The sequence below is a fragment of the Ochotona princeps genome, chromosome 15, assembly GCF_030435755.1.
Source record: "Ochotona princeps isolate mOchPri1 chromosome 15, mOchPri1.hap1, whole genome shotgun sequence".
NCBI lineage: Eukaryota > Metazoa > Chordata > Mammalia > Lagomorpha > Ochotonidae > Ochotona > Ochotona princeps.
Window position 1 is genome coordinate 3,448,900 of NC_080846.1, and position 18,253 is coordinate 3,467,152.

The window sequence follows — 18,253 nt, forward strand, 5'->3', positions numbered from 1 at the left end:
GAGCGCCGGCAGGGCCGTGGGGCGGGGCCCGGCGTGCAGCAGCCAATGAGGCGAGCACAGCGGGGGCGGCGCGGTAGCGGCCGGCTGCAGAAGCGGCAGCGGCGGGTGTGGGCAGGGCAGGGCCGGGCAAGGTTGGGCGGCCGGGCAGTGAGAGGACACGGGAGCCGGGCACGGCGGCCGGAGCCGGAGCGTCGAGTCGGGGACACCGTCCGCGGCTGGCGTAGGGGTGCGCGGCGGAGCCGCAGGCGAGCGGCGGCCGAGGTGAGGGGCGCCCCGCGACGGTTGGGGCGCCGAGGGCGGGACGCGGGGGCGCTGGTCGGCGGCGGGGCCCGCGCTCTGTCCGGAGGCCGCCACAGCCGGGCTCGGCGCCCCCGGCGCGCGAAACTTCCTGTCTCCGGGGAGAAGGGAGGGCGTTCGGGGGCCGGGCGAGGACGTGTCGGGGGAGCGGGATGGGGTCGGCTGCCCCGGCTGAGGGAGCTGGGCCGGGGGCGGAGGACTTGCAGGAATCGGGGCCCTCGGAGGGTCACAGAGCTGCGCACGGGGCCGGGGGAGGTCCAGGAATCCCCGGGGACCGCGGCGGGCGGGCGAGCGGCTTTGGGGCTTTGATGACCGGCCTCCATTTCCTTCCTTCCTCCCTCCCTCCCGGGTGCGAGTGGAGAGGGTGGGGGAGCAGAGCGCTGACCCTCGCGGACCGCAGGACCAGCCGGAGAGGCCGGGCCGGGGACCCGGGGGGAAAATGTCCCCTCGACTCTGGGAGTTTCCCCGCCTCGTTGAGTCAGCAGCGCGAGCTCGCTCCCTCCGCGGCCGGCGGTTCCAGGAAGGGGCCGATTCCTGCTCCATTTCAGCGAGTCTTTGGGTTTTGGTTGCATTGCGAAGGTCGCTGTGCTCCCCAGGCGGAGCTGGTTGCGGGGGAAGGGGCAGGCGGCGGTGGACACGCCCTTGGGGGGCCCTGGCAGGGCCGGAGGCCTCCCCCTGGGTGGGGCGGGTTTTCCCTGCTCTCCTCTCCCCGCGCTGTCCGGTGTTTGTGCGGTTGGGAGGGAGAGGGAAGGCTGGGCCGAGTCTCCACGGCCGCCCCTCACACTGTTTACCAAACACTCCCCAGTTATGCCGATGGAAATGTAGGGAATGTCTAGCCGGGCTGCACAGGAGCTCACGCCTCGGGGCCTTCCTCTGCGCTCCCACCCCGGTAGTTCTGCCCGGCTTGACCCTGCTGGCCTGGCACGGTCTGGTCCGGGTCAGGCTTGCCCCCACCCCCGCTCCTCGTCCTCTTGTTTTACAAGCCCTCCCTGCAGCCTTCTCGTACAGGTGTTTAGAATGGGCGCCGATGCTGCTTGGGTCTCCAGTCACTTGCAACTCGTGGTCCACGTGCGTGCAAACTTGATGGTGGAGTTGGCCAGTCCCCCAGGAACTGTTCAGCTGAGATAGAGCTCCTCTCCCCCAACCACCCTTGGATGCGTTCTGTGCTGTCACAGGCCAGTGGTCCTGGGCCTTCCAAGGAGCCGGCACTGGGTTGACCTGCTATTTATTGCCTGGGGAGGTAACACGGAGAGTGGTTGAGCGATTAGGCCCCCAGCTTGTTTGGATGAAAGTGGTGTTCTTGGCGCCTGCTGCTTTCCAGCTGGAACTTTCCTACTTTTACTCTCCAAGGTGAAGAGGTCATAATATTTGGGGAATCCTGTACTCAACAGGACGTGGGCTTCCAGTCTAGCCAGCCCTGATGCGGGGAGAGCAGCTTTTCCTGGCCCTTGGCACCCAGGCTGTGTCTTGAGGGGCAGAAGTTTCGGGGTGGGCGCAGACAGCCCCGCTGACTTCAGTCCAGCTGCCCTTTCCTGAGCTCCAAGGATGTTAAGGAGTATCAATCAGAAAGATGGCAACAATATGAATCATGGAGTAGCTTACAGAGCAGGGGGTAGCATCTGCCAGGTGTTTTCTGGTCACTCTGGCCAGAGGCTCCCAGCTGGCTCTTGCCTGCCTTATCTGCCATCGCAGCCTGACGGTGGCCTCTCCTCAGATGATGTCCTCCTGCCGGGGCGGAGCTTTTCCAGTCAGGTGCTTTAGAACCACCTCTGCATGCCTGAGGCCAGGTTGCATTCCACAGGGAGCGCTCCTGCCCGAACCTGGATGCTTGGCCCCCTGCCTGTCTCACAGCACGGTCACTTGGTCACTCACTGCTTCTGCCGGTCACTCGCTGCTTCTGCCAGGAGTCTGGGGGGTGGCCCTCCTTTGGATGCTTAGGGTTCTGGCCTGCTGACTGGAGACAGGCCTCACAGGAGCCTTCTACAGCTGGTGACATTGCTGGCGTCTGTCTGATCCTGAGGTGACCACTTGAGGGACAGCAGCCATATGAGAGGATGCGTTTTAGTGTTTCGATGACAAGTACCAGTGAAACCAACATGGCTTCCTGCCATGCAGACCCTGAGGGCAGCAGGAGGCTGCTCGAGTCCTGGGTACTGGTCACCCGTGAGGGAGACCTGATTGCAGTCCCAGTGCCAGCGTCTGCCCAGCCTGTTCCAGTCCCAGCTGCTGTGGGCCAGTGGGGAGAGAGAGCCATGGGACCGAAGGTTGACCTCTCAAAGGAGTACAAATTGAAAAAACATGATTTGCATATTTCTTGGCCCAAGTACTGAGCTACACAGATGTGCCTGTGGAAGTGAATAAAATTGTCTGTCTTCAAAGATTGTAGTGAGAATCCTTGAAGAGCTCACAGGGCTGGTGGCTGCCTGGAGTGCCACCTGCTCTGCTCCGGAGGCTGCTGGCATTGTGTCCCTCCATCAAGCAGGAAGAGCAGGGCTGGAGACCAGACACCCCACGCTTGTGTCCAGCACAGCCAGCACAGAGCTTATGGTCTCAGCTCTCATGTTTCTGAAATGGGGGCTTAGCGGTCCTTTTTTTATTTTTTTAAAAGGATTTATTTATTACTGTTAGAAATGGAGATTTACAGAAGAAAGATCTTCTGTGGCCGCAATGGCTGGAGCTGAGCCGATCCGAAGCCAGGAGCTTCTTCCAGGTCTCCCACATGAGTGCAGGCCGTCCTCTACTGTTTTCCCAGGCCACAGCAGGAGCTGGATGGGAAGTGGAGCAGCCAGGACAGGAATCATCACTCATGGAATGCCAGTGCTACAGGTGGAGGATTAGCCAGTTAAGCTAGCGCTGGCCTGGTTAAGTGATTCTTAACCTTTTGAGACTCTTGATAATGACCATGGCCCCTTTCCAGAAGGTGCGTCCATCCGTGCGTCCATAATGGACCGGCGAGGGTCACATGATTCCACCACTAAGCTCCCTCCTGCCTCTGATTGTCTGTAATCCAATTTCCCCAGTCCTTTTTTGAGCTAATGATAATGACTGGCATTTGCAGAGGATGCGCATTCTGAAGCTCTCTCACCTCTCGGGTTTCCTGCCCTTCCGCTACTTCTGGTGGTGCCACTGGCAACAGATGCTCCTTCTTGAGGTGGAGAGAGGGGCGGCTGGCCACTGCCTTGGTGGAGCCCACCGAGAGCTGTGCTTTTGGTTGCCCATTTGGGGTTTTTTCCATGATCTGTTCGCTTGGTAGCTGTCGTTGTGTTATGCTTGGCAGGGACAGACCACAGACTGTCGCCTGCAGAGGAAGTTGCCTATTCACCTGCTGAAGGGACCCTTTGCTGGCCGTGTTTGGGTCAGCAGCCACCTTCCTCTCTGCCTGTGAAAAGCTGCCTTGTTTTCCTTTTTCTTTTCTGTTTTTTTTTTTTTTTATTTTAAGGCTTATTTTATTTTCATTACAAAGTCAGATATATACAGAGAGGAGGAGAGACAGAGAGGAAGTTCTTCCATCTGATGATTCACTCCCCAAGTGAGATAATGGCCAGTGCTGCGCTGATCCCAAGCCAGGAGCCAGGAACTTCCTCCAAGTCTCCCACGTGGGTGCAGGGTCTCAAGGCTTTGGGCCGTCCTCGACTGCTTTCCCAGGCCACAAGCAGGGAGCTGGATGGGAAGTGGAGCTGCCGGGATTAGAACCGATGCCCATATGGGATCCCGGGGCATTCAAGGCTAGGACTTTAGCGGCTAGGCCACTGCACCAGGCCCAGCTGCCTTGTTTTCACTGTTACTTTTCCTACTCTACTTTCTGTGGGACACATTTGGTTTTATTTATTTATTTATTTATTTTGATGGATTACATTGCATTATGTGGCACGGTTTTATAGGCACTGGGATTCCCCCCACCCCTCCCCAAACACCCTCCCCAGTGGTGGATTCCTCCACCTTGTTGCATTACCACAGTTCAAATTCAGTTGAGATTCTTTCATTGCAAGCATCAACCAAGCAAAAAGTCCAGCATCTTATTGTCCAGATAAGTTCATCAGTTTCTTGGGGAAACTCTCTGGTCTGAAGGTAGAGCCGGCAGAGTGGTTTTGATAGTTCAACAGATCTGAACCGCTGCCACTCTCACCACTCCAAGCACGATGTGGTCGTTGGAGAATCCACTGATTGATAGAGTCCATCATAGAGTCTCCGTTTGCCCAGCATTTTCATTGCCAACGTATAGCCGAGGTGGTTAATTGACTTGTTCTGTCTTCTGTCATTTGATGGTTAGCGTTCTGAGTCCAAAAGCTTGATAGGGGGGGATCCCCAAAGAAACTTTGAGGTGTTCCCAGACCAGATTCTTATATGTACTAGCAAGAACCGTGCCCGGCACAGTCCATCGCCCCGATCAGCTGGTGGTTGCAGTTGCTGGGCTGGTTCTGTTTCTATCCCTGTTTTCCACTGGAACCAATGGGTGTTTGCAGTCCAGCCTGGTTCTGCCCAGCACATACTCAGCCCTCGCATAAATCAGTGGGGGCTGCAGCCCAGCCGAGCGACCCACAATAACCCCCACCAGGCCCGCCCCCTACCCTGGTTTGCCAGTATGTGTGGCAGACTAGTCCAGTCTGTCTGTGGGACACATTTGTAAGGGCTCGGTGTTTGGAGCTTGCTTAATCCTGACTGATTAAAAGAATACATGGAAATGCTTGCCTTTCAGTGGCTTGGCACTTGAGTGAGTTGCAAAATAAATGTTAAGTGAAAGTTCCAAAAGCTGGGCTTGTCGTATCCACAAGTGTCCTCCTAAGTGAGATGCTCTTTGCTGCCCGGGAGGCCCCACCCTGGGCAAAGCCTTGGGGTGTGGATGGTGCTGTGCCCATGACCATTTACCAGTGGCCTCGTGCAGCCCCCTGGTCCCATTGCTAAGAGCTTAGTGTGGTGGCAGGGCAGTGTGTGCTCCCGCGTGAAGGGGTGGTTGCTGAACCTTCAGCATGGCCCATAGCGGCACCTAGAGCCAGTGCAGTCGGGCTGCACTTGACACCCGGATGTGGCAGGTGGCAGTGTCACAGACAGCAGGGTTCGGGTGTGGGGGTGTGTGGCTGCACCGCCCACCCTTCTGCTGCATGGCGGCTGCTCATCATCTCTTGGGGGGCTTGGGAGAGGCGGTTTTTCTTTCCAGTGTGTTCTAGGACACTTGAGAGGCACAGGCGGACATAGAGCCCCACGGGTGTTCCATGGGAGGGGCTGATGTCCTGAGGGAGGGCCTCACCCTGCTGGAAGAAATTGGCGGTGGCTCAGGGCTGGCAGTGAAGCCGAGCATTAGGCAGTAGAAAATCTCCCAAAGTACAAGGCGTGAGTACAAAGCTGTGAGTACCTGGCTCCTCGTTGGCATCAGCCAGCCATCCAGTGACCTTGTGAGTGTGAGTCTGGATGCGCCTCCTGCCTCCCGCAGCTGGTGATGGGGAGCAGGAGCCTTGCCCAAGCAGGGCTGGAGACCCTGAGTTCGTCGTGCCAAATGTTGGTGGCTCCTCCCTCGGGAGTGCGGCGGGCAGCATGAGATCAGACTCACCTCAGTGCGCATGCCTGCTGGGTGGTACCTCCCGCACTCGCAGCTTCGGCAGACTTGCAGATTGGATAAAATACACTTTACAGTGCCCCGTGTGGTTTTTTTTTTTATTTTAAAGATTTATTTACTTTTATTACAAAGTCAGATATACAGAGAGGAGGAGAGACAGAGAGGAAGATCTTCCATCTGATGATTCACTACCCAAGTGACCGCAATGGCCAGTGCGGTGCTGATCCAGAGCCAGGAGCCAGGAACCTCTTCCGGGTCTCCCACATGGGTGCAGGATCCCAAAGCTTTGGGCCATCCTCGACTGCTTTCCCAGGCCACAAGCAGGGAGCTGGATGGGAAGTGGGGCTGCCGGGATTAGAACCGGCGCCACATGCGATCCAGGCACATTCAAGGTGAGGACTTTAGCCGCTAGGCCACGCCGCCGGGCCCGCCCCATGTGGTTTTATTTTGTCCGGGTTAGCCCTCCTGAAATGTGCTCTTGCAGCCAGTGTGTTGTCAGGTGGTTGATGTGCGGCAGGCTTAGGCCCTGCTGCAGTCTCAGCTTCTGGAACTCACTGGGCTCACCTCGTTTCTTCTCACCTCGCCGAGCTGCTTAGGCCTCAGTCTCCTTGGAAGGACAGTCACTCCTCCGGGGGTGGAGGACAGCTCTGGCGAGTGGAGGCCTCACTTGCTCCGGGCTTCACGCGGGGTCAGTGAAAGCCTGATGTGGCTGGGACTGCGCTTAGTGGCTCAGAGGGAGGAGAGGGTGTGAGATGGGTGTGACTGCGCGTGCGTAGGTGGTGAAGAGGACTGGAAGCCGAGTGAGAAGGCTCATGTGTGAGATGCAACCTCATGTGTAGGATTACGGGAACTTTCTCATTTCCTAAGCAGTACCTTGCCCTTGTACTTTTAGATTTAATGTTTAAGTCATAACTCAATGTCATAATTAAAGTAAGTCTAAAAACTACTTGGTTGGGACCGGCACTATGGTGTAGCAAGTTAAGCTTCCGCTTGTGGTGCTGGCATCCCATGTAACCACTGGTGAAAGCCCAGGTTGCTTCACCTCTGATCCAGCTCCCTGCTTAGGGCGGGGGAAAGCAGTGGAGGATGGCTCAAGTGCTTGGGTCACTGCAGCCGTGTGGGAGACCCAGAAGAAGCTGCTGGCTTCAGATCAGCTCAGCTCCAGCCACTGCAGCCATGTGAGGAACGAACCAGAGGATGAGAGATCTCTCTGTCTCTGCTTCTCTCTGGAACTCTGCCTTTTAAATAAAAAAAATCTTTTCCACCTCCCCTTGCCCCCCGCCAGGTTAGTTGTATAGGCATTTTCAGGTTCCCATGAACTTCCATAACCCTGACTTTAAGAGTAGCCATGTTCGGGTGGGCGTTGTGGCACAGTGGGTTAAGCCATGGCCTGGGGTGCCTACATCCCATCTCAGAGTCATGTTTTGAGTCCTGGTTGCTCTACTTCTGGTGCGTGTCCCGGCTAATGCATTGAGGCAGTGGATGACGGCTCAAGTACTTGGGTCCCTGCTACCCTTGTGGGAGACTTGCCTGGAGCTCCTGGTTCCTGGCTTCAGCCTGGCACAACTCTGGCTGTTGCAGGACTTTCGGGGGTAAAATAGTGAATTGAGATTCTTTCTATCATTCTGCCTTTTCAGTATATGAAAATAAGGATTTTAAGGAAGAGGAGCCAGCGCTGATGAGTTCAGCCACAGCTTGGGATGCCAGCATGTGGCATGGGAGTTCCAGCTTGAGGCAAGGTGTCCTGCTTCGCTAAAGTGGCCGTCTGGGGAGTGAGTCTTATGGATGGAAGGCCAATTTCTCTTTGCCTCTCCCTCTTTCACTGTCATTCTGCTTTTCAGACAAGTAAACTCTTAAAAAAATAAATAAGTAAAAAGCATAGCTCTCTGCTCTCCACCACTGTGAGGAGAAAAGCAGGTGAACTGGAAGGCAGTGGTTTTGCCTGAGGCCACCAGTCTGGTCGCCTCTGCGTCCTTGAGCCCAGGCCTGGGCCCTGGGCAGGTTAATTACAGGGCAACTGGCCTACCGGCAGGATGCCCTTGAGCATAGGAGAATCTGTAGTTCCTATTTTGAAGTTTCCTATTCAATTAGAGGAAAATTTATTATCCTAAAGCAATGCCCAGCTGTAGTTTGTGAACATCTTTGTGTTTAAAACTACCTTCATGTTTCATTATCCCAAATTATATTGTCGCCGACCGAGCCTGCCAGGGCATGAATTATGGTCTTTGGAGGAACCACGGAGCGGGCTCTGCTGCTCGGGCAACGCTCTGGGCCTGCTGTTAGTGGCTTTTAGAACTGCCTGATTGGCTGGAGCTGACCTGCCTGGGTGCCGTTTAGCTTGGACACGATGATGCTTTAATTAAGCAGCTGTGACCTCTGCACCAACAGATGTGTTGTCAGATAAGGCTCCTGGGCCTGTGCCACCAGGTAGGAAGTGTGGGTGAGACAGGATCTGTGGTGAGGGGTCACCCACGGGGGACAGTACCTTTCGCTGGGGCAGGTTTCCATGTTGCTTTGGAACCTGCTGGAAACTTTACATTGCAACCCATTTTACGCTCCGCCCAGCCACTGGCAGAGCAGGGCCTGGGCTCTTTCCACCTGCTGTGCTGCCTTGATGGTGAGTCACTTGTCCTCCAAAGTGAAAGTCATCTATACAAGTTAATCTTCCTTCCCGCCTCAGAGAATGCTAGAAAAGAAGCAAATTATGTTTGGTTTAAGGCAGGATCTGTCTACACCTGTAATTAACCTGGTGGAGATAATCTGGCAGGGAGATAAGAGCAGGAAAGGGAGGGTAGCTGGTGTGTGGTCAAGGTAACCTGGTCATTTGCATTCTGCTGCCCCCAGCGTGGACTGTGAGTCCAGAGGCCCTGGCCTGGGGTGTTGTGGCTGTACCTTCCACAGCTGTGTTCTCAGAGGTGTGGTAGGGCGCGTGCTGTGGCACCTGTGAGTCCAGAGGCCCTGGCCTAGGGTGTTGTGGCCCTGCCTTCCGCAATTGTGTTCTCAAAGGTGTGGTGGGACCCGTATTGTTGCATAGTAGCTTCAGCTGCTGCTCGGGACGCCCACATCTCAGGTCAGAGCATTAGTTTGAGTTCCAGCTGCTCTGCTTCTGATCCAATTCCCTGCTCAAGTTCCTGGGAGGCCAGCTGAAGATGGCAACCTGAGTCCTTGGATCTCTGCCACCCATTTGTGAGACCAGGCTGGACTTGGTGGCTCCTGTCCTCAGCCTGGCCCAGCCCTGGCTGTTGTAGCCATTTGCAGAGTGAACCTTCAGGTGGAAGATCTCTCTGTTCCTCTCCTGCGTTTCAAATAAAGGTTTCTAAAAACTCGGTATACGTGCAAATGAAAGGCGGGAGAAGAAATGCAGTGTTTTCGCGTGGCCGGGGCTGTGTCGCTGCAAGGGCCTGCATGGCTGTTGGACGGCGCCTGCTGCATGGGCGCATTAGAGCAAATGCTTGTTTTTAAGCTGTGGTCATTGCCATTTTTGTGCCAAATAGCTTTTAAAGTTTTTAAAATAAATTTACTTATTTTTATTGGAGAGGCAGACTTATAGAGAGGAAAGACAGAGACGAAGATCTTCCATCTGCTGGTTCACTCCCCAAGTGGCCACAATGACCAGAGCTGAGCTGATCCAAAACTAGGAGCCAGGAGCCTCTTCCGGGTCTCCCACATGGGTGCAGGGTCCCAAAGCTTTGGGCCGTCCTTGACTGCTTTCCCATGTTGGAAGCAGGGAGCTGGATGGGAAGCAGAGTGCCTGGGATACAAACCAGCATCCACATGGGATCCTGAAGCTTATGAAGTGAGACTTGAGTCATGGAGTCATCATGCTGGGCCCTCTTTAAGATGTTTTACAGTTTAGTGGTATGGGTAGAAGATAGAGGTTTCATAAAGAAGTCTCTGTAGCTTGCCTGCCTCATGTATTGGGATTTCAAAATATTTTTTTAAAGATTTATTTATTTTTATTACAAAGTCAGATATACAGAGAGGAGGAGAGACAGAGAGGAAGATCTTTCCTCCGATGATTCACTCCCCAAGTGACCGCAACGGGCCGGTGCTGTGCCGATCCGAAGCCAGGAACCAGGAACTTCCTCCTGGTCTCCCTTGCAGGTGCAGGGTCCCAAAGCTTTGGCCCGTCCTCAACTGCTTTCCCAGGCCGCAAGCAGAGAGCTGGATGGGAAGTGGAGCTGCTGGGATTAGAACCGGCGCCCACATGGGATCCCAGTGCGTTCAAGGCGAGGATGTTAGCCACTAGGCCATGGTGCCAGGCCCTCAAAATATTGCTTTTTAAAAATTTATTTATTTTATTGGAAAGGCAGATGTACAGAGAGGAGAGACAGAGAGGAAGATCTTCCTTCTGATGGTTCACTCCCCAAGTGACCGCAATGGTCGGTGCTGCGCCTATCCGAAGCTGGGAGCCAGGAGCTCTTCCGGCTCTCCCATGTGGGTGCAGGGTACCAAGGCTTTGGGCCGTCCTCCACTGCTTTCCCAGGCCACAAGCAGGGAGCTGGAAGAGAAGTGGAGCTTCTGGGATTAGAACCGGCGCCCGTATGGGATCCTGGCACGCTCAAGGTTAGGACCTTAACCATTACGCTATCGCACCGGGCCCCAAAATATTTTTAAAATAAGGATTTAGTTGTTTTACTTTACTTTAAAGAGTTACAGAGGAGAGAGAGGGAGAGAGAGCTGTTCCATCTAGTGGTTCACTTCCCAGATGGCTGTAATGGCCAGAGCTAGACCTGGCAGGAGCTTCTTCCGTGTCCCTCATGTGGTGCAGGTTCGCAAGGCATTAAGCCATCATCCACTACTTTCCCAGCCACTAATTAGCAGGGAGCTGGATGGGAAATGAACAGCCAGGATTAGAGCAGGCACCCATGCTGGGATCCTGGTGCCACAGGCAGAGGGTTAGCTTACTACAGCACCAGGCTGGTCCCATGCATTGGAGTTTTCATGTCTCTTCAGAGGGTGTCACAGAAACCAAGCTGGCACCCTCTGGCTGTCTGCCTTGTTCCAAACATCTCAAGAAGCACAGAGGAAGGCAGCCCACTGCTGCACTTGGAGGCTGTCGGATGGCGCCAGGAAGCTGCAGGTACTACGGCTGTGTTTGGTCCAAGGTCATGGGAAAGCGAGCGGGGAGAGGATTTGAAATGGTGCCAGTCTTCATGTGCTCCTGGGAAGGGGGATGGCTGCAGCATAGGGCTGCGTGACCCGTGATGGGGAGGACACTCTGGGGGGAGGGTCGATTGGTTCGTAGCTCGGGGATCTGACAGAGCAAGGGACTATGGCTTGCAGCGTGTGACCCTAGGCTGGCCACCACCTGTCCCATTCCGTTCCCCAGAGATTTCTGACCCTTAATCTGAGGTTTACCATTGTCTTTAAAAAAGATTTTCCATGGTTGTGTAATCCTGCTGTTAAGATGAAACAGCTTCTTATGCTGGACATTTTAGGTTATTTCCACTTTTTTTTTGCTAATGTAGATGAATTTGTCGTTTAGAATTTCATTTTTCCTTGCTCGTCTGTGTAATTAGTTCTTGTGAATAGCTCTCAGGAATCAAGTCTGGGGTGACAGGGCTGCTCGCGCTGCTTGAGTCTCCTTGGCTGCTCCCGAGTTTATTTTTGGTTTTTGGGTGACAGGGTGGGAGATGCCTTTGTTGGAGAGCAGGTGCTGTGGCTGTCAGTGCTTGCAGACGGCTGGGCTGAGCCGCTCTCGGAGGGTCCTCGGGACCCCCTTCCTGGGCAGCCTTCTGGATATCACCTCCATGGGCAGGGAGGAACTGCCCTGTGGGGAGTTGTTAGTGCTTTACCCTCTGAGCTGCTCAAGTCGGGGCGTTTGTAGCTGCATCCTGCTAACTGCGGCCTGCTGAGCTAGAACCTTGCCCTCGCTGTCCGTGGGCACTTGATTGTGGTGTGTGTGCCAGCGGGGCATCCGGCGCCACTGGCTTCTGGGCTCCGGCGCTGCGGGATACTGCTGTTCCACGTGCCGTCTCCAGTCCTCACTGCTGGGGACAAGCCACCCCCACCCTGGGGGGACACGCTGGGAACTTTCTACGCGATGCGCACCCTCCTTGTTTTCTTGTTCCTGGTTGGAAATCTGTGTCCCTCCCCATCTACTGATGCCATTATGGTCACACTGTAGTCTGGTGGCTCAAAGGACAAGGCACTGTGCAGGGTCACAGAGGGACTGCAGGGGTGCTGTGGCCAGGCTGTTGCCCCTGGACTCCCTCCGTCAGAGGCCTGCTGGGTCCACAACCCCCACCCTGGACTGTTTCCCCTTTAGTTATTTGGCCTCACTGGATATAAAACTTGCTTTTCTTGGTTCCTCTTGTCCTAAGAAAGCTGACGTTGCCAACAAAACAAACTGAGTTTACTACATTCTAGGGCAGAAGTAAGAAGCACCTGTCAGGAACCTAAGAGGTGTGCTGTTTCGCACCCCAGGGGTTTTAGTGGCAGCTTTCTGGCTAGCCTGGCAGCTTTGGCTGGCTCTGTGAGGCACAGCCCTGCTTCTTGCCTCTCCCCTCCACCCCTGTTTATTCTGTCCATAAAACTGAATTTGAGAGTCATGCTTGGCTCTGTGTTGACAAGCTGCGTTCTTACCACAAGCAGGGAAATTGTACTTTGCCCCGGTTCGTACAGATGCCGCAACACGTCCAGGGTGCTATTGCCCAGACAACCAGCCAGCCTGTTGCTGCGTGTGGCTAGGGCCCTGGCAGGGGCCTGCTGGAAACCCCACGTCAGCCTGGCTTCTCAGCTGGGGAGGGCGGCCACCACCAAGGCCCAGGGGCAGCACACACTCAACCTCCCCTGGCCTTCCCAGCCTTCCTGTTTCTTTTCCTGGAGATGTCCCTGCTTGGGTGAAAGGCACAGTATGGAATGGATGGATTTATTCTGAGAATGGGCTTTGGGAACTGGCCACGAGACCTGTGTACTTGGCAGCGCCCTAGCCCGGCTGTCTGTCACACTCTCCCGCCAGGTTTCTCCTCGCTCCTGGGGCTGCTTGCTGGGGGCCAGAACTGGGCTGCACCATGAGCCAGAGACCGGTAACTTACCACTTTCAGATGGGGAAAGTGAGGGGGTTGGATCACTGATGCATTGCAGAGTCTCCTTGTAGGGAGACTGCGTGGAGGCTGACCTGGGCTGTTTCAGTCAGGTGTTCTCTGTTCCTTGGGGCCCCCTTGCTGTGGCATGGGTGGCCTGGGGCTGCAGGCTGGGGCCACAGCATCGCTTCTTGTGCCACTCGGAACAGTGCCTTCCTTGGACTCGTGTGTGCTCGTTTCCGGAAGTGCTGTTTTACACCTGTGCTTCTCTGCTGCTTGTACCACGAACGTCCAGTTCACGGAACACAGAAACGCTGTAAGAGAGCATGCCCTGCTACCAAGAAGTAAAGGGGCGGCTTGAGGGGAGGCTGCTCCTAAAACCCCGTCCCCCCACAAACTCTGTGTCTGCCGAGCGCTTGGCAGAGGTGGGGACCAGCTCGCAACCTCCCTGCCTGGGTGGAGCACTGTCAGAACCTGCACCCCATGCCCCTGTTGAGGAGGGCCTGATGTTGGGGCCCTGACCTGGGAGCCAGGTGACTTTCCCCTTAGGAGGGCTTCCCTCCGGAGCAGAGGCAAGGGCCCCCTACTCCCACGCGAGCCCTGGCTGAGACGCTCAGTGGCAGCCGGCCTGCCGGGGCTCGAGCCCGGTCCTGTAGTTCATGATACCTCCGTCACCCTCTGGGGAGGATAATGACAGGGTTGCAGTGCAGATTGGCTGTGTGGGGATGTATTCGGAACTTGGCCCAGAGCTGGCTCGGGGAGCTCCGTGCACACACGCTGGTGTGCCCTGCAGCCTCACAACCCCTCGGCTACCTGCCGTGACCCCACAGTCCCACACACGGGCTTAGAGAAGCTGGCAAGTTCTGTCTCAGGCGTTGGTGGTGCCCACACAGGGCGTTAGGGAGTGCCTGCATAGGGACAGCTGTGAGCAGCAGGCATCATTTATACACACACTTGAAAACATGCTTGTTCACTGTATTTGAAAGGCAAAGCAAGACAGAGAAAGCTCCCATCCTCTAGTTCAGTCTCAGCTGCCTGCAGCAGCCAGGGCTGGGCCAGGCCGAAGCCAGGGGCATGCAGCTCCAGCTGGGGCTCCCGTGTGGATGGTCGGGGACCCAGCTTCCTGGGTCATTACCTGGTGCCTAGGGGCTGCATTATTAGGAAGCTGGCCCTGGGGGGAGGGGGGAAGCCAGGACTTTGGCCCCTGGACCACACCATGGACCGCAGTGTGGAGCATCTGTCCAGCCGGCCCTCACCTGTGTCTCCTGAGTGCCTTCAGCGTGCCAGGGGCTTTTGTTTTTTAGCCTTTTGAATAAATTCCTGGAATTGTTTCAACTTGTCCCCTCTTCCCTCACCCCTGTCCCTAGGCTCTGGGGTTTTATTTGCAAAGTCTGTTTGCGAATCAATCAGGCTTAAAGCTGGAGTCCTATCCCTGGCCAATCCAGAGAGCGCTTGATGGCTGGCCAGCCCTGGCCAGCGTATTTTCCAGCAGAGTTCTGCTGGTCAGGGCTGGCTCAGTGATTTCCTGGCATTGGTGTTGTATATAGCAAAGTCAGATATATACAGAGAGGAGGAGAGACGGAGAGGAAGATCTTTCCTCCGATGATTCACTCCCCAAGTGACCGCAACGGCCGGTGCTGTGCCGATCCGAAGCCAGGAACCAGGAACTTCCTCCTGGTCTCCCACGCGGGTGAAGGGTCCCAAGGCTTTGGGCCGTCCTCGACTGCTTTCCCAGGCCACAGGCAGGGAGCTGGATGGGAAGTGGGGCCACCGGAATTAGAACCAGCACCCATAAGGGATCCTGGTGCGTGAAAAGCAAGGACTTTAACTGCTAGTCTACGGCACCAGGCCCTGTTAGTGTGTGGTGCGTGGGTACGATTCAGCAGTGTTTTGATCTGCCTTTGGTCTCATGTCTCATGTCTCCTCCAGGATGTTGTGAAAAATAGTCTCTCCCAGAAACAGATGCAAGCACTTTTGCATACATTATAAATCTCCATTCATTTATTCAACAAACATTTGAATATGTGCCAGGCACTGGGGTTGGATCAGGAATGAAAGGGTCTCACCGCTTGGCTTGGGAGGCAAGCATGGGCCAGCATGGAGGCAGGGCAGCCTCAGTGGGAGGGGTGTCTCTGCGTCGTCACACCCGGGCCACAGGTTCCTTCCAGTCTTCTCTTCCTGAGCTGTTTTAACTTCACGTGGTTATCATGACAGTTTTCAGATGTGTTTGTCAATTGAGGCCTGCGTTGTGCCAGGTGCCCTACTTCTCACTGGGTTCTGCTGGTCCTCGTGGCAGCTTGGTTTTGCGGTGAGAAGGTGGGTCTTCCAGGCCTAAAGGGCAGGCCTCGGGGCTGGGGAGTGCAGTGTGTGTGAATTTGATCAGCGTGCACTGCGGGCTGAAGGAAGCCTGGCGGGGCAGGCCCAGGGATACCATCAGAAGGACCACGGGAAGAGGGGTGTTGTCATGTCGGCTGTTGTGGGTGGTTTTTGGTGATGGACAGGGAGTGTTCACTGCTTGTCATGTCAGATTGCCTGGTGCACGGAGGGAAACATGGTGGCAGTGTACTCCGAGGCTGTACGTGGAGTCTGCTACAGGTACACATTTCCTGTTGGCAGAGCTGTGTGGTCCCCCTCAGTCCCTGAGCCACCTGGCCAGGGGCACCTGCAGTGCAAGTGCCTGGGCTCTTGGTGGAGGGGTTTTGTGCACACTGGGTTTTCTGTACAGATAGTTGCTTTCTGGCGACTTTGAAGGAAAGTTCTCACTGCGCAGAGTAGCTTGCTGAGAAGTGGCCTCTGCTGTGGAGGAGGAATGAGTCAGCGTCTGTAGTGCGGCTCAGGCCTCTCCAGCAAATCCTTCTGCTGCCTGGCAGTTGGCAAGCTGCCACCCTCTGGCACCCCCAGCTGCCAGCTCTGTAAATATTTGCATTGAAGCACTGCATTGCTCCCTCTTTCCAAGGCTTGCCATACTTCAGCCAGAGCCAGGGCTGCCCCTTGGGAGTTCCGTGGAAGCTGACCCACCGCCGGAAGTAGCTCTCCATGGTCAGCTCACGTTGCAGATGGACAATTGGATTGTGATGTGCTTGCTGCTAATCAGACAAGATAGTGCGCCCAGCTGGCAGCTGGGGTCTGCAACAAGCCCTAGGATGGGCTTGGGATGGGGCAGCATGTGTAAGTTTCACATGGGACCCCCTCACCGTCACTGCCCATGGAGTGAGGAAGATGAAGCCAAGGGATGGTGCCTTCCTTTCTAGACTGTGTGTGGACACAGGCTCTGGAATTCCCTGTCCTGGCAGATTCACATGGTCTTTTTTCTGGGTGAGTCCTGCTGAGACGGGACACTGCCACACTGTGCATGTGTCTGGGGCTGAGGGTGGCCGGGTAGCGTCCCTGTGCAGTGTGTATGTATGTGCAGCTGGGCTGTGCCCTGTGGTACAGGTCAGGGCTCTAAATTTTTTTTTTAGGGTTTATTTTTATTTTCATTACAAAGTCAGATATACAGAGAGGAGAAGAGACAGAGAGGAAGATCTTTCCTCCGATGATTCACTCCCCAATTGACCGCAACGGCTGGTGCTGCACCGATTCAAAGCCAGGAGCCAGGAACCTCCTCTGGGTCTCCCACACGGGTGCAGGTTCCCAAGGCTTTGGTCCATCCTCGACTGCTTTCCCAGGCCACAAGCAGGGAGCTGGATGGGAAGTGGAGCAGCCGGGATTAGAACCAGGGCTCATATGGGATCCTGGTGCACTCCAGGCAAGGTCTTTAGCCGCTAGGCCATGGCACTGGGCCCGGGGCTCTGAATTTCTGTGTTTGCTTTCCCTGTTCTTCCTTCCTTCTCTGCCTTCCTGTGTTCTTTACTAGATTTCTTATTTGAAAGGCAGAGAGCACTCTTCCATCTTCTAATTCATGCCCCAAGTGACTGCAGTGGCTGGAGGTGGACCAGACTGACGCCAGGACCAGGTGCTGGTCCTGTGTGGGTGCTGCAGCTTTCTCATGAGCGTTAACGGGAGCTGGATCCAGAGTGTTGCAGCCAGGACCTGGATTGGCACTTAGATGACGTGCTGTCATCCTGGGTGGTGGCTTTGTCCCCGCACCACAGCACCAGCGCCTGTGTGCTTCTCTCTTCAAAGGATTGGTCCACATGAGTTACTTGGCATGCTTGGCCATGACCCTCCCTGTCTGACAGAGGGTTCAGGCTGGTCTAGAAGCCCCAGTGTCTGGAGAGGTGGATTGGAGATGAGGCCTGCCCCCCGTCACAGTTAATCGTATCAGTGAAGCAGTGGTGGGAGCAGGACCACCAGTCGCTGGGCCTTCCGGGCCCTGTGATGCCATCCTTGGGCTTGGCATTCTGGCGCAGCAGCTATGGAGTGAGTTCCGCTTGCACTGTGGTCTGGAGAGCTCAGCTTTTATTCCTGCTATAGCTCAGCAGACTTATCCTGAAAGAATCTTCATGTTAACTGAGCCTGACATACAGCGAAACACAGGTGAGCGGCACCCCAGGAACCTCTTGGGTGTGATGTGGTGCGTTCTGGTCCTCGGTCTCCTGGTGCACGGCGCTGTCCGTGGAGTGGGAGACACTGCTAGGCTGAAGATTGGGATACCCCGAGGACAGTGTAGTCGGCTCTGTCCGCACTGCTCAGTGTGATCTTGGTGTGTCTGCCTGTCCTTGGGAAGACCCCTCTCAGTGTAAAATTGTGACTGTTGTGTTCATGTTTCTTAGTTCTAAAATGTCTTTTTTAGTGTTGGTGATAAAAGCTTTTTGTAAAAGAAAAAAACGTGTGTGTGTGTATGTGAAAGGCAGACAGACACAGCTCTGTCTTGGCTTACCCTTCAGATGCTCGCACAGCGCGGGCTGGGTGCTCAGAAGGGTGTGAGGAGCCCTGGTTCTTGGCCGTTACTTTCTGCCTGCCAAGGTGTGCCTTAGCAGGAAGCTGGATTCTGGAATGGACACCCCTGAATCCCCCACATCCTGAGCAGTGTGGTAACCACTGCGCCAAACACCTGCTCTTGAGTGGCGTTTTTTCAAAAATATTCTTACTTGGCAAAATACAAAGCTATTAGCCTTAGGTTGTTTTTCTCCCCAAGTCACAGTGAAGAGGCAGTGAACTGCTTGTGTGTAAAGTGTAGTTTGGCACTGTCCTTGTGGCACAGCGGGTGGTGGCATCCCATTTCAGAGTGCCACTCTGCTCCATCGCCTGGCCTGGCCCCAGCCTTAACTGTGGTGGGCGTTGGGGGAATCAGCAGATCAAAGATTGATGCCTCCCCCCCCCCATCACGCCCGTCTCCCTCTCTCTGACGTCTGCCCTTTAAATATCTATTTTTTTAAAAGTGCAGTTTGGTAAGTTTTGGCAGTATGTGTGTGCTGTTGACCCATTACCATAG

General features: G+C 55.2%; 1 protein-coding gene across 1 annotated transcript in view; it reads left to right on the forward strand.

Annotated features, from left to right (window-relative positions):
* Positions 1-102: 102 nt before the first annotated feature.
* The window catches only part of PACSIN2 (protein kinase C and casein kinase substrate in neurons 2), a 104,494-nt gene continuing 86,343 nt past the window's right edge, over positions 103-18,253 (forward strand). Inside the window, exon 1 of the mRNA XM_058673711.1 lies at positions 103-261. The gene's annotated coding sequence lies outside the window, so the exon portion shown is untranslated. The remainder of the gene's footprint in view (positions 262-18,253) is intronic.